Here is a 15,068-nt window from a genome sequence, read left to right as displayed (position 1 = left end):
GTGGCAGTCATAGCTAATAGCACTAAGAAGTAACAACTTAGTAAGTGATAGAAATATAATCATTTTGTTATTTGTTGGTCTTTAATTTCAAAACTTGGATTTAATTTCAACTTTGTTTAATGTTAATTATTATAGGAATCAAAAGCCAACATATAAAGATAGTTGGATAGCTAGGCACTAGAATACTATTACTACATAGAGGAGATGGAAATTTTTTCCCTACTACTTGAAAAAATTGTACAATTGGCAATGTGATTGTATACCAAAGTAACAAGAATTAGAATCAGCAAGCTCAAATTGAATTGTGTGAATCACCATGAATCTTGGAACTATGTTGCATAGACATAATGTATTATGTATTAATAATCTAACTATAGATACAATTACAAACTGACCTATAGCTATTGTTGCTCCCTTGTATCTGCAAAAGGGAATTCAGGGTCAATGGTCATTTCAATTTGACATCGAGTTATTTGCAAAGGGTTGTAATTGTTTGTAATTGTTAAATGTATTATGTTATATGCTGATTTATAATTATAAATTATAATAAAATTTTTAAGAAATAGAGCTTATTCTATTAAATGCATTATGTTACAATTTCTTAAAGAAACTAGAATCAATGAAAATCTCAACATGTTAAAAAAATACAATCAATGAAAATCTCAACGTGTAAGTTTGTAACATCAACATATTCAAAAAAATAAATTTAAGCATCTATAAAAGGATAGTGAATGAAGGCTATAAATTGACTTCTACAAACATAATTAATTAGTAGATAGAGTCTTAGATTAGAGCTACTACTACTACTACTACTAATAGCCTACTACTTGACTCACGCAGAAGTTAGAACTTGAGGTTGAGAAGCTACTATAGTTGCCAATCTACCTAGAGCAACTCAACATCACTATCATTAGAATCCTCCTCATTTATTTCATATAACATTTCATTGTTTGTTGTGTTTTCTTTAGATTCACTATCAGCATCAATATGCATGCCAAGGTCAACATCATCTTCATTGCTTCCAATATCAAGACATGAACCATTGCTACTACCATTGCCACCAGCACCACCACTGCTACTACCACTGCCACTACTACTACCACTCCCATTGCCACCGCCATTACCACTGCTACTACCACTACCACTGCTACTACCACTACCACTGCCACTGCCACTACCACCTGGGTCTACAATGTTGGCAATCCCTTTTCTTTGACAATGGTTTCTCCAAATGCTGAGAGCCCTATCATAAGGGAAACTATCTACCTCATACCTAGAATTAGAGAGCCTCAAACAGTTATCTAGATTTTTGTCTAATTTGTTTCTAACATTTGACTTTAAAAAGTCCAAAGTACTAAAAACTCTCTCATCCTAGTAAGCTTGAAATATCTTGTTATTGACTCAATTGATTTCTCTCACCAAGGTTTTTCCAAAGCTTTGTTACTGCTCCCTCTTCATTTGGGTTCTCCATAAGATCATATTGTTCCCTTATTATGTTTGCAAAAGAATATGATTGATCTTTAAGTCAAGATTCATCTAAAAATATATTTATAGTTACTCCATTGATTACTTTAGGTTTGCAAAAATGCTGAATTAAAGTTGTCATCCTTCTTCAAAAATCAATTAGATAGTTTAGAGACCAATATTGTGGAAAAATAATTGACATTGTTTTGAGCAGTTCTTCTGGGGGGAATCTAAATCTAATTTCTGATGAAAGATTGTAGCAAATTCACTTGACAAAGTCAAGCATAGAGTCTTTGATCTTCTTGAAGTCTTCACTTGTAACATGTGAAAGTACCTTTTCTAGTTCTAATTCAACTCCGCTTCCTACTCCATTAGGGTTGGATTCAGGGTTAATGTGGGCATAGTATTGCATTGGTATGTGAACTCCACGTACCTTGGCATAAACCTCATCATTTGTACCAATATATAAAAAGTTCTAAGGATTGTTCAAATATGTGATTTCTATCCACTTTGTAAACTTTGATTCATCTAATGGTAGTAATTAATACACAGTATCCATGCTATTACATGTCATTTTACGTACCTTATTATATTCTGCAATGTACATAGCTCTCTGTTGAACCTATTTTATAATATTTCTCATGTTCTATAGCATGGGGAGAATAGCTACTAAAGTTAAGAGTATCTTAACATTAGTTAGACTTAAATATAGCTAAGGGAATCTGTCTCGCACAGAGTGGATTACTTCAAGCAATGAAGGATATTCAGAGATTAGTCAATGCACTGGTCCATCCAAAGAGATCCATCTAGGATCATTGTCTTTAAGAAGCTTCTTCCCATCAGTAAGTCCTTGAGCAAAGTGTTGAAATTCTCGGACTCATTTTGGACTTCAACAAAAGTATTGGTAAATCTCTTTGATTATAGATTCCACTTTACTTACACAATGAAAATTGCTAACAATTCTAAAAGTTAGATTCATTCGATGGCCATGCAATGAATGGGAATAGTGTAGGATGCCAAATCATTCTTGATCTTTTTGCAAAGATCACCTTTATCACCTTACATAACTGAAGCTCCATCTGCTCCAACACACACCAAATTTTTGGCAATCTCCATTTTATCCAAACCTCCACATTCAATTAGAGTACTTTTTAATAAATCATATAAATTTTTAGTTGTCATACTACAATTCAATTTAGCAACAGATAATAGAAAGGGTTGACGACAAAGACGATTTATAGTATAAACATGCATGCACACCTAGGAAGTATTATCAATTGTTCTAACTTCATCTAGAGACAATGCAATGAAATTTGAGTGTTTTATTTTTTCCTTCATATCTTCTTTTTTAACCCGTGCAAGACATCTAGCACATTCCCACCCACTGTTTACTAACCAATGACTGTTTGAATAGTTTTGAAGTTTGAAAAAGTGCAATAAGGTAGTAATTGAAGGGTAGTTTCTCATACGATGTCCTCTACTCAAAATATAAAAGACCACACTTAATTGAACTACTTTTCTCATATTTTACACTTCCATTGCTTTCCCAATGAAATCTTCAATGAAACCTTTTACCGTAGAACACTTCTTATGTATTTGCTAGTGTAACTCATATATTTCAGCATTTTTGATATGCAAATAGTTGTCCTTTATTTTCCAAGTTAGCATGGATTTTTCAACTCCATCTATAGTTTCCTTTTTGTAAAGTTTACAGACATGCTTTTCTATTGTATCAAGTTCAAGCTGCAATGTCTTCTCCTTCTTTATTATCTCTATGCAAATCTTACATCTGCATTCTATAGGAGGCTCACCATCAATTGGATTGGCCACTGGTTCAATGAACTAGTACTTTTCTACTCATTCTAACTAAAAATTCCTTTTGGACAAATCCTAGCGAGGTTGATCTTTCTTTGATTCCAATTTTTTTCCCCTTTTGTGCATGAACATGACTTATGGAATCACTTTTGGTTTTCTCACCTGACTATTCTGGGGCCAACTCCAACTCTATAATATTAGTTTCTAACTACCTAATTAGGAGAAGTGCCTCCAAATCATGTTCAAGTTCATTCTTGACTAAGATATGAGGTTCACCAACTTGAACTTCAATACAGTCCGAGTCTCCAACTTGTGATGAATCTCCTTTTTCAATAACCACTGGAGATATAACTTGTGAATCTTGTAGGTTGCCAACATTTCCACCATCAAAATATGCCACTATGCTTCTATGTTTTGGTAATGGTGACCTCTCTTGGCTTTCATGGATCCTACTAGAACCCTTGTTACCCCTCTTGTTTAACATTGCAAACTGATAAAGGTTGCAAAAAATAAATCAACTTAGTTGTTGAACAAAAGACTCAAATAGTGATGACTCAAAGACTATGAACAGTGCTAGTAGACTACTTAGACTACATATAATAACAATAATATGATTAATTCTCCAAAAAATGGTACTACTGCTATGGTACTATAGTCTACAGTACTACCCAATATAATTCACAAACCTATAGGCTATCTTAGCATGTGAGATGTCCAGTCACCAATAGTAAAAGTAAAAAATAATTAGTACCACTATACCAGTATGGTAGTACCATTTTCGACATAAAAAAAATTCAAAATCACTTGTCTTTTACGAAAATCAGGGTCCACGAGTTAATGGACAATGCACTCAACACTCTAAAACTTTGCTGGCAATAAGAAATACTAGTCTTCAGACCAGAAAATAGTGAATTGTGTAGAATAATAATATCTTGTAGTCCAATCTAGGTTGGTGAATTACGCAGGATTAACAAGCGAGAATGTCAAATGCAAGCAAAGTGCACCTTCCTATGCAAGCCCATAGTATAAAAAAGTTGGCTAAAGGGGATTGGTGGTTGACACATGTCAAGAAAATGCTAGGAAATGCCCAACCTAAGGGAAAATTATTTGGTTGTAGTAATGGTGAAATAACATGGGCCAATAAGAAACAAACATGCAAAAGCTAGCAAAACATTTAAAATAAATGTGTCCAAAATGTATATTGCATTGGTGATTGGACCGATGTTTTTGACAAATCATGTGATAACTAATGGGTGACTACCATGAGCATTGAACCCAAATATGATAAATATCCGGTGGCATGGTTGACCTATGTTGCATGTGTTATTCACCAAATGATAATCAACCCATGAGATGAGATCACTAAAAGGAAAATATTCATCACTAAAGTAATCTCTACTCTAGAAATTGATAATCACATATGTAAAATCATGGTATTTAAGAAAGGGAAATTTCCCTACATAATACCTAGGAATTCATCTAGAAAAAAGTGATAGAGGATTTAAAATGTAGAATCCCAGTAGATAAACACATAGAAAATTAGAAAGGAAAATGGATTACTAAGGAAAGAAGAATAACTAAAATTAAAAATATACTATTAGTCATACCTACATATAAAATATCTTGTCTCCCCTTGCCTCAAGGAGTTAACAAGAAACTAGAGACAAAACTTATAATATTTTGTTTGGAAGGGGATGTTGATTTCTGTTGCACAAGTAAGGTACTACTTCTCCTTTAGGCTCCAGTTCAGTTGCACTAATAATGTGGCCGAGTATGAATCCTTGATTCAAGGTCTCCTACTCACTCAGAAAAGAGCAATTCAAGCCTTAAGTGTATATGGGGATAGTGAGTTGGTGGTTAATCAAGTGAGAAATTAGAATACCACCAAGAATGGTTTGCTCAAGTCTTATAAACATAGGGTATGGGATTTGCTTGAGGGTTTCAATGCATTTAATATTCAAAGCATCCCTAGAAAAGAAAATAGACATGTTGATAGGCTTGCAGCAATAGGTCCATCTCATGATGTACCAAGGAATCTTGAGGAGAAGAAGAAGAAACAAATTAGGATGGTAGTAAGGCCTGCCATCCCTAACAACAACATCCATTGGAAAGTGTTTGAATCTAATGAAAAAATTGTAACCTTCTTGCAGAATGAAGCAAAAATATTAGATAGAAACTAGTCAAGATTGCAGGATCAGTATGGTGATCAAATCATTAATCTGAGCTCCAACAAATTGCCTAAGGGTCTCATTACCTTAGAGAGTGTTTTTAATCTTAATGACCAAGGAAGAGGCAGAATCATGAACTTGGCTGTTGACGAAGATGATCACACCCTAGTCACAATTGCTAATGGAAAATCCTTAAACATGGGGAAGTTATGTATTGAGATTGAGCAAGAAAGATTTATTCATCTATGTCAAGAGTTTGATGATATATTTGACTAGAGATATGATGATTTAAAGGGTTTTGACCCAAGGTTGTTTTGGCATACCATAGATTTAATTGATAGTTTCAAACTAGTAAGACAAAAATAGAGGCCAATGAATCCCAAAATTGAACCCTTAATGAGAAATGAACTATCCAAAATTGATTGAGGCCAATATAATTTTCCCCATCAAGGACTCATCATGGGTAGCAAATCTTGTCCCTATTAGGAAGAAGAATAGAGAAATTAGATAGTGTGTGGATTTTAGGGACCTTAACCAAGCTTCCCTTAAAGATCACCATCCTCTCCCTTCCATGGAGCATATTTTATCTAAGGTTAGTGGTTCGAAGAGGTTTTCATTTCTTGATGGATTTTCTAGCTACAATCAAGTGCTGGTAAAAGAGTCTGATAGGCACAAGACTACATTCGCTACCAAATGGGATACCTATGCTTATTGTAAGATGCCATTTGGGCTAACAAATGCAGGTGCTACATTTTAGAAGGCAATGGAGATGGCCTTCAAAAACATGATTGAAAAGTTTGTATTAATTTACCTTGATGATATCACAGTATATTCAAAGAGTGTAGAAGATCATTTTGATCGTTTAAGATAGGTTTTCTCAAGGTGTAGAGAGTTTGGGGTATCCCTTAACCCAAGAAAGTGTGTCTTTGCTATCGATCAAGGAAAATTATTAGGACACATTGTATATGAGGATGGTTTAACCATTGATCCAAAAAGAAGAAAAGCAATACTTGCTCTCCCTCTTTCTAAACATAAGAAAGGGTTGCAAAGTTTCCTTGGTAGGATAAATTTTGTGAGAAGATTTATCCCTAATCTTGCTACCTTGGTAAAACCCCTTACAACTATGCTCAAGAAAAGTATGGTTTTTGCATGGACCAAGGAAGGGAAGGAAAGTTTTGAAGAGATCAAGGTAGCTATACCCTTAGCCCCTACTCTCATTAGTCCAAATTTTGAAAAAGATTTCTTCCTTTATACCCTAGGTGGTGAGTCAAGTATTTCTACTATCTTGACTCAAGAAAATGATAAAGATGAAGAGTAGCCCATAGCCTTCTTTAGTGAAGAGCATAAAGAGTATGAGGAAAAATACAACTATGTGAAGAAGCATGCCCTTGCAGTCATCAGAGCTTTAAAGAAATTTAGACACCTCCTGTCTCATAATAAAGTTCATTTGTTAGTACCCCGTGCCAGTGTGAAAGATTTCTTTTTGAGCAAAGATATTAGTGAGAAGAGAGCTGGCTAGATTACTAAAGTAATGAAATATGATGTTGACATCCAAATCACCAACCTAATAAGAGGGAAAGGGTTGTGTAAACAAATGATATAATCTTAGGAATTAGATGGGGAAGCTGCTATGATACTAATAAAGCAACAAGAAGCAAGAAATGATGACCCAAGGAATTGGATGGATGATATGAAGAATTTCTTATTAGGCAATGGATATTCTCAAGGGTTAGATAGAACTAAAAGGAGATAGTATAGATTACAGTCAAACCCTTATGCTATAGTTAATGGTATCCTTTTCAGGAGAGACTTTAATGGAGCCCTATTAAGATGCATTGACATAGACCAAGCTAAAAGAATGATCAAAGAACTTCATGATGGTCTTGATGGTGGTCACTTCTTAGCAAGGAAAACTACAATGAAAGTCATGAGGGCTGGTTACTACTAGCCATCCCTATTCCATGATTTTCATAGGTATGTGAGAAAGTGTGAAAAATGTGCTTTCTTTTCTGATAAGCAAAAGCTTGCAGCTCTTCCACTTCATCCCATTTAGGTGGACCAGCCTTTTTCTCAATGGGGACTAGATTTCATAGGCCCTATTAATCCTCCTTCTAGTTCTGGTTACAAATGGATTTTAGCTACTACTGATTACTTTACCAGATGGACAGAGGCAGTTGTATTAAAGGATACCATAGAATCTTCAATTGTTGAGTTCCTTAATGGAATTGTGACTAGGTTTGGTGCTCCTTCAACAATTATTTTAATAATGCAAAATCTTTTGTGGGAGCTTAGATTTGTTGATGGGTAGTTAACCATAATATCTACTTGAAAAGATCCTCAAACTACTATCCTCCGGGCAATGGTTTGGCTGAATCCTCCAACAAAAACTTGATTAGGATTATGAAAATAACTATAGAGGATAGCTAGAGGTGTTGGCATCAAAAGTTGAGAACTGCATTGTGGACTGATAGAATAACACCTAAGAGGTCAATTGGGAATTCACCATTTATGTTGGTATATGGCAGAGAAGCAAGGCTTCCAATTTCATTAGAAATCCCATCCTTAGAACTAGCTCATTAGCTAGAGCTAATTTAAAATGATGCCATGATAGTGAGAATAGCAGAGTTGATGGAGTTGGAAGAGAAATGAGGTCAGGCCATGTAGACCCTAGAAACACACTAGTAGGAGGTGAAAAGAAGCTTTGACAAGAAGGCTAGGGTTAAAACCTTTAGCAAGGGTGATTTGGTTTTGAAATGGGATGTAGACAGGGTAGAACTAGGGAGACACTCAAAATTTGATGCACTGTAGAGTGGCCCCTATCTGATTGTTAGTTGCAAGCAGGCCAATGCTTTTCAATTAAGCAGGCCTGGTTTTGAAATTTTTCCTATCCCAGTCAATGGGATCTATCTCAAACCATGTTTCTAATAGGGCTTGAAGTTTCCTATAAATAGGTAGCTTAGTTTCCTTCCTGTTGTTTTCTAACTTTCCAAGAAGTACACAAGTACATGTGTTTTGCAGAAGGTTTTTGGTCTTTGGGTTCAGTTGCAAAGGAAGGTTTTCTAGGGTTTTGTTCTCACAGAGGTAGGGTTAGGGTTTTGCAATACACTAATCCACATTGTTTCAACTCTATATCCCAATGGATGCATAAGGCCACTGGTCATATGGATAGCCATCTTGCGTCCCTTCTGAGTCACCAAAAATGTTACCATTTTTTGCCTCCCACCAAAAATTTGAATTTGAATGCTTAACCCCACCCAATAGCTACTTCCCATCTTTTATAAATGGCCTAGAAATATCGAAAAAATAAAAAATTTAAAACATTATGATATTTCTTATTTTCCTAAATATGTTTCCACTCGTCTACACTTTTTGTGCCATCAGATCTTGCATAGATCTACGATGGGTGCTTTTCCACATTTTGAAAATGCATGATCTTTACGTAATGCAAGGAAGCCCCTTTGCGACACATGGATCGGTGGGTCTATGTTCTTTTTGGTGGCCACAGAGGGAGGAAGTCTCTATCTAGCTGGCGATTCTATTGGTGCCCGCTTTCTCGCATTTTGTCTTTTGTCATACTTTTTGACAATGTGGGCAACTGCCTTAGTGGCATGCATCCTAGTGATGTCACAGAGGATATTCATGTAGGTTTAGAGAGAAAATATTATGAACACCATTAGATCTCCCAAGATCAAGGGCTGGTAATTGCTCGCAATAAGGAGTTGTGAGGAAATTAAAGAATGCGGGTATGCGCCCTTGCAACACATGGCATGGTGTGATGTGATGGGCCCACCTTTCTCAAAAGGTGATGATAGCTCATCCTTGGTGGTAGTTGTTAGGCGAGTCAGAGTACAAAGACAAAATATCATTGGTCCATCCAGTTGACTAGGCCTATGGTCATGTAAGATTTTGATCACCATTCGATGCAAATAGAGCAAGGGTTGACGCTTCCCTACATTATGAAGATACAAGGATTTTAAGGAATGCAGGCAAGCACCTTGTTGCTGCGTGTCCTTGTGGGGCCAAGCTTGTCTCATATACCAGAGGGTGGTGCCAGTTAGATGCTGAGGTGTATGCTGAGTGTTTCATGGGCCTAGAAATTTTTAAGGGACAAGCACAGTATTATGAGGATCTTTCGTGATCTCGCAGAGATCAACGATTGATGCTTTACCATAATATAAAGATGCAAATAAATTAAAAATTGTGGAGAAGCACCTAATGGACATGTGTCCTTGTAGGCTTGTAGATACATTATGGCTAAGGTATTAATAGTTGGGCTGGCGGTTATGCTACATCGCAACTGTGGTTAAGTTAGGAGGTGGCGTGGTTAGTTGAAGACATGGTCAAACTCGAGAAGACTTTGTGGGTGCTAGAAAAGGGAAGAATAATTGGTCCATGTGGCTCATCCTGGTGGTAGAATTTTGTTGACTTGCTGACCCTGTTGATTCATGAGTAAAAAGCGAAGGGAGTCAAATTTTCCCATGCGATCTAATCCCTATGATCAATGCCAACTACTCTTAGATGAGTGTTGAACTCATTGAATGAAGGAGAAAACCCCACCACCTCTATTCCTATCCATCTACCTAGTTAGAATAGTTTAATGGCATCATTTCTATCTTCTCAGGGCCCTGTTTCAATAGAATATCATATTTCATTGTACTTAGGTCTGTGCCAAGGTTGGATCTGCCCTAGATCTACATTATTATTCTGTATAGGACTTAATGGTAGTGATTGTGGAGTAACTTCAGTGAGGAAATATCTCAGTTGTGCTTGAACTATAAAGGCAATTTTTGTAGATTTTGTACCAGTCAACTCTTCTCTGACTTCTCTGATATTGCTCTGCAACTTCAATGTGAATTCCCTTTGTCTCTGAACTGTATGGCATTCTGCCTTATCTACTTCAGCCATTGATTTAAAGTGCAAGAACTATTTACCTCTCAGTGGTGTATTGTAGAGATCTACAATCTTGCATGACTGTATCTCTTTTGGCCTATAAATGGTATATAAGTGAATCCTCTCTTTCCTTGTGTCATTCATTTGGGTTTTCTAATCTACATGTGATTGTTAGATTAAAGCAAGTTTGAATGTGTATATCTTTTGGTGTCATGATGGTTCAATAATGCATGTATGGATAGATATTGGTTTGAACACTCTATTTTGGTGCGTCATCCCCTTAGATTAGAATAGGTAGATTTGTGTTCATGCTTTCCTTCTCCCTTTTCCTCTCCAAGAGTAGTTAGGTGCACCCTGGTAGTAAAGGAAGCTGGCCTTCTCCAAAGACTCAACCTCATAGTTCAAGTCCCACAACTTGGAGGTTGTTTCCACATTTCACAAGGTTGTCCTTAGGTAAAAACTTTGGACGTGGGTGCAAACCTTTGTGACAACAATTTTTGGCATGTCTGGTGGGACAATATTCAAAAAATTTCAAGTCTATTGGTGTCAAAAAAAAGATTTCAAGATTAATATTGAAGAGATAGTACTGGCTTCGATGATCAAGCCTTCAAGAGGCTCATTCTTCAAGTACCTGGTGATTTTGAGCTTCAAATACATCTGGTTCTAAACCAAATTGTAGTAATTCATGCCCAAATCCAAAACAAGGGCATATTCTAGAGGTAAATTTCAGTACCAAGAGCTTTTATTTTCAAATCCTAGAAGAAGGAGGACTACAGTATCTTTATCACCAGTTAGAAGTGCAATAGTAACAAATACACCTGCAAGATCTATCTCTACTCCTCTTGCTATTAGATTTCAACCTAGACTACCATTAGCACATATCAATAGATCACTTGCCTATATGGCATAGGCTAGAGCCCATACTTTTGCCACCTTTAATAGTGGAAGTCATCTTTTATTGGCTCAAAGACATGACTTACCAATAGCTACACTCAAAAGCATACCGGAGTTTACTGGTGAAACTTCTATCTCTCCCTCTAAACACATTCAAGAAGTTGTGAATGTCTGCAATATCCATGGTATTATAGAAGATGATGTTGCAGTTAGGCTTCTAGCCTCATTATTGAAAGGAAAAAGCATTACAATGGTATAGAGGTTTGGCTCATGGTTCTATAACAGATTGGGATGGATTAGGAGTAGGACTATGTAAACACTTTGAGGACAACAGTGACCATTTGTCACATTTAGAATAGTTGACTACTATAAAAAGAGCCCCCCATGAATGTAATTGACTTCAAATATAGATTCCAAAAGACATGGAATAGATTGGTTTGAACACTCTATTTTGGTGCATCACCCCCTTAGATTAGAATAGGTAGATTTTCTTTCATGCTTTCCTTCTCCCTTTTCCTCTCCAAGAGTGGTTAGGTGCACCCTGATAGTAAAGAAAGCTGAGCTTCTCTGGAGACTCAACCTCATAGTTCAAGTCCCACAGCTTGGAGGTTGTTTCCATGTTTCACAAGGTTGTCCTTAGGTAAAAACTTTGGATGTGGGTGCAAACCTTTTTGACAATAGATATCAAGTGGGAAAAAATCCTTTATCATAAGTATCCAAATAATGTAGATCTAAGTTCCCTATTGAAGACAAGGAACCCTTCAAAAGGTTCCAAATCATGAAACCTCATACTACAATGTTTCCCTGTCATCAACAACAATATTACTTTGGATATAGGGAAAGTGGAGGAAGCCTTATTATGGAAAGACTCTTATGATGGACTCCCAGCCCTAAATAGTATTAATCTTCCACAAAATATGAAAAATACATTACTCAATCTATGGGGAAAGTGGGTTTACAACTACAAGAAAGAAAATATGTAATAGGGAAAATAATTATGGACATGGAAATCATTAGAAGGAACAAATTTATCAATAGAGGAAAAAGAGGTACTCACAAAATTCCTTTGCCAAAGGAAATCTAACCATAAAACTAGAAAATATTAATTAATCTAGGTAGCATCCAAGGATGGAAAATACAATGTAAAAAAAGAATATGATCTTATTATCAATTGTCAAGATGGGAAAAGATAAACATTCCCTTTAAATTATGTTGGGACCCAACATGTCTTCCTAAAGCAGTTATATTTTTATGGGTTGTGACACAAAAAATTTATTGATTTACTAAGATGGGCTTTGAGGGCCCATCAAGATGCCCTCTATGTAAAAACAATTTAAAGACAACATGATAGTTATTGTATCAGTGCCCCTTTACAAGAAAAATTTGGTAACGGTTATGCTGGAAATTCAACTGGGCCACATCCTTTCAAAAAAAATTGGTGAGTCATCTAAATTATTGGCCTAATTTTAGAAACTCAAAAGTATATAGTAAACTTTGGAATATGATTCCCTCTATTCTCTTGTGGTAAATATGGAAGAAAAGAAATAGAAGAATATTCAATGATTTTGAAATGAATGTCTCTTCCTTCCTTAATAAAGTAGAAGCTAGTATTATAGTAGTCATGAATAATAATCTAAGAAATACAAGCATAGAAGAAGGATCATTCTCAAATTTGGATGCAAGCATGTAGAAAATATGGATCAATTTAATTAATCCCCCACTAGTATGCCCTAAGAAAAATAAGAAAGAAAGAGAGGAATATAGATGCGAACCTCCTCTTGTAGGATGGACTAAATTAAATTCTAACAGAGCTTCCCAAGGAAACCTTGATAAGGCAGGACTAGGTTGCATTATTTGCTCATAATTTGGAGACTAGATTGTTATGTGAGCCAAACCATTAGGATTCACTTCAAATAATATAGTAGAACTAGAAACTCTAACAAAGAGAGTTAATCTAAGCCTAGATTTAGGTATAAAAAAATTGGTCGTTGAAAAAGATTCTAATTAGATAATTTTAAATGTGATAAGAAAACATATCAACCCTAATTAAAAGATAAACTCCAAGCTTAAAAACACTCTTACTCTCTAAAATAAGTTTGAAAAAATTAGAATCCAACATATATATCAAGAGGGAAACAAAGAAGCTAATTAGTTAGAAAATAATGGAGTGGATGAGGATGACATCTTATAAAAAGCATCCTAGTCTCAATTAATCATATTCCTAGCTAGACTTTTCCCTGATGGATTCCTAGAATATTTTCATACCACTGATCATTCTATATCTTTTACTTGTATCTCAATATACATGTCTTACTTTTAGGTGGTCTTGAATCTCCCTAGCACAAAGTTTTTTCTTAACCTTCCCTCTTAGTTATGTCTATTTGATACTCTTACTTCCCCTTATTGTTGGAAATATTTAGGACTAACAAGGTTACTAAGAGGGGAGGGGTGAATCAGTAAACTTTAAAATTTAAAACAATTCAGCATAATAACAAATTCACCATTCATTCATCTACTTTACTGAACACATGAAAAGATTAACACACTGATTTGGTGACCCAGAAACCTTTCAAATTGAAAGTAAAACTAGGGTGGGGATGATGCCTACGAAACTTCAATACTGCAGTATAAAGTTGGCCGGTTAAGGCTTACAGTGATCACTTCTGGTGATCTGCCCTGTTAGGAGCAAGTAGGACCGCTAGATCCACCTTGTTAGAGGATTTACAAATATACAATGAAGTATGCACTCTGTTAGGAGATTTACAAAAGACTGTTAAGTCTACCCTGTTAAAGGATTTACAAAACTGATTCACCTGTTAGGATGAAGCAGTGGATCTGCTTGCAACTGGTTTGCTGATTAGATCTTATGTACTGATCACTTGATGTGATGGATATATCTTTGCTGCTCCTTGATAACCTTTTTGAATACTCCGCTGCTGATTCTCTTTCAATTCTCTCTTACTTCACTGTTACTTCTCTTCATCATTTCTATATTGCAAATGGCACAATACATTACATATATACCATTCCAATATTTACAGCAACAAGGTCGGCCAAACACAAGTGGACAAAACATTACTGAGTCGGCCAAATAGAAGAAAACTCAGGTTCCTCAAACTCACTCGGTGACCTTCTGACACTCGGCATCCACTATATTACACGACATCGTCATGCACTCAGTAGAGGTAGGGGCTCGGTCCATACTAATCACTCTGAGTAGCTTGGAACTTGGTAACCACTGGTGACTCAGTAAACATTGTGTCACTCGGTAGAAACTAACTCCTTCGATTCACTTGGTAAGCACTGAATACTTCTTTTACCTTTCTGTCTTGGTAATCACTGAAACCTTCATTTACCTTCTTGACTTGGTAAATACTAAATCCTTCGTTTACCTTCCTGACTCAGTAAACACTAAATCCTTCGTTTTACCTTTCTGACTCGATAAAAATTAAAACCTTCGTTTACCTTCTTGACTCGGTAAACACCAAAACCTTCGTTTACCTTTCTGACTCAGTAAACACTAAAACCTTTGTTTACCTTTCTGACTCGATAAACACTAAAACCTTTGTTTACTTTCCTGTCTCGGTAAACACTGCTGAACATACTTGGTAACCAACGAATGCTCAGTATGAACTGTAAACTGAGTGATGAACTCAGTAAGCATTCGGAATCAAATAAGTGTTGTAACTAATGACAAATGTATCATTATTCCAACAATCTCCCCCTTTGGCATTAGTGACAAGAACACTTATGAGCCAAAATTTATATACAAGATCAAAACTGATTTGATTCTGCTGTGTTGTGTGCTGAATATACATGGGCTACCTTACATATAAC

Source organism: Cupressus sempervirens, chromosome 9, assembly GCF_028749045.1.
Source record: "Cupressus sempervirens isolate cs-2001-9-10 chromosome 9, ASM2874904v1, whole genome shotgun sequence".
Lineage (NCBI taxonomy): Eukaryota > Viridiplantae > Streptophyta > Pinopsida > Cupressales > Cupressaceae > Cupressus > Cupressus sempervirens.
The sequence above is the reverse complement of the archived record's forward strand: the minus strand, read 5'-3'. Positions refer to the sequence as shown.